A 2,272-nucleotide genomic window follows, 5' to 3' on the forward strand; every position below is an offset into this window, starting at 1 on the left:
CATATATATGTTGATACACATGCATATATGGGTACAGGATGTCATAGAACGTAAACATGAAATACGAAAACATTGAATACGATCTGTTTTTGCGAACAACGGCGTCAGTGTCCCCCCCCCCACAACTGCTCGACAACCGGCACTGGTTTGTCTACGTCCCCGTACTTAGCGGCTCGATGTAAGAGACTGTTAGAATAAGTACTGGACTTAAAAAGAATATCTCTTGGGATCGATTTGTTTGACTAAAACCCTTCAAGGCGTTGCCCTAGATTGGTCGTAGTTCAGTGAATGCAAAAAGTAAGATGGTTTTCAATTATGCAGACAATAACTCACTATTTTGCTAACGAATTTTGAAGACCACAAATTTGGAACTAATGTAAGGGAGATAACTGTTATATACTTGAATATGTATACCTTATTAGAATTATTCCCCATGGCTGGGGTATTGATTATGAGATGAATTTTCTTATTGTTGCTGTTATTTAATGGTTCATAAAAACAAAAAAAAACACTAGCAATCCGTTGGTTGCGACAAGTGTTCAATTTGATCCAATTAGCAGAACAGCCTGCTCGTGAAATTAATATGCAAGGAGCTGAGTACTCCACAGACACGAGTATTATTAACGTTGTTCTCTTGGAGATTCAGTGTGACACAGAATGTGACAAGGTTGGTCCTTTGAATTACAGGTACAACTCATTTTTGCCGGCTGAGTGGACTGCGGTAATATAAAGTAAAATAGTGGACTGCAATAATATAAAATAATGTTCTTACTCAAGAACATAACGCACCGCCAGGAATCGAACTCACGATCGTCAACGAATACCCTAGCCACTAAGCCACGTACCTTGACTATTTGCAGACATGATCAATAGTTTTCCAGTTTATATTTTGACATTGAATATAAGTAGTTTCTTAAATGCACAGATGTGGATGTATGGGAAGTAGCTTGCTTCCCAACCACGCGGCATCGGGTTCAGTTCCACTGCGAGGGCACCTTGCGCAAGCGTCTTCAACTATAGTTCCCGGTTGACCAAAGCCTTGTGAGCAGATTTAGTAGACAGAAACTGAAAGGAGCCCGCCGCGCGCGTGTGTGTGTTGATAGATAGATAGATAGATAGATAGATAGATAGATAGATAGACATACACATACACACATATATGTATTTGTTCAGCACCACAGGTTGACGACCGGTATCAATTTGTTTACGTCTCCGTAACGTAACGGTTTGGTAAAAGAGACCGATAGATTAAGCATCAGGCTTTAAAAAGAAACGCCTAAGTACTGGAGTTAATTCGTTGGGCTAAAATACTTCAATGCCCCAGTATGGCCGCAGTCTAATGATTGTAACAAATAACAGATAAACGATAAAAGATATGTGTTTATGTCAATCATGAGTTGTAATGTTTCACTCTCCCTCTTTTTACCTTTATATGTATATTTCTGCACGTGCATGAGTGTATTTGTCTCCAACGCCAAAAAGCACTGTCGCCAAAACATGAATGAGTATCCAGTCAGTCAGGCCAAATCATCATCGTCCACACAGCTACGCCCAATTGTCTCATTTCGAGTAAACCCACCCCTAGTCACCACCCCTAGGAACCGTACCTCCCTAGAATACATATTTGCATTTAGATGGGCTGGGTACAGTGATTCACTAAAATTACTCATGTGATCTATTTACAGCCAAATAGACTGTGGCTATACATAATATATAAGGCACCTCTGAATAGTACCTGTTTATAGTCAAGTTAAATAACGGTCGTTTCAACAGCATTATAACACCCCCATCCAAGGTAAAGCAACGCTCCAGGCCCCATAGCATTAATGTAATAACAACCCAAGGATACTTAGATTAGCATCGGGTCCCTAAACCCGTCCGACTTCCAGGCAATTGTGCCCTGTATCCTATTACGTTAAAATTGACGTTCGACTGGGTTTAAACAATGAAGAGCATTTCCGTATGGTCTCTGTTTGATTTGAAACGGCTGGCAGTGGTAGAAAGTGTTGGTTATCTTGGATAAGAGAGAGGAAGAGAGAGGGGGGGAATTGTATATATGTGACTGTGGTGGTGGTGGTGGTGGGGTTATGTGCATGTGAGAATGTACCGTGTTTGATGGCATAAAAGACACTCTGGCATGTCTAATGCACCCCTGTTTCGGCAGCGCATTTTCAGGAATAAAATGTTTGTAGCGCATTGATGTTCCCACATTGAACCCGATTTTAGAGGGGAATATTGCGTCTTCTGTACAATTAAATACGGTCATTGTATG

The sequence above is a fragment of the Octopus bimaculoides genome, chromosome 17 (assembly GCF_001194135.2).
Source record: "Octopus bimaculoides isolate UCB-OBI-ISO-001 chromosome 17, ASM119413v2, whole genome shotgun sequence".
Taxonomy (NCBI): domain Eukaryota; kingdom Metazoa; phylum Mollusca; class Cephalopoda; order Octopoda; family Octopodidae; genus Octopus; species Octopus bimaculoides.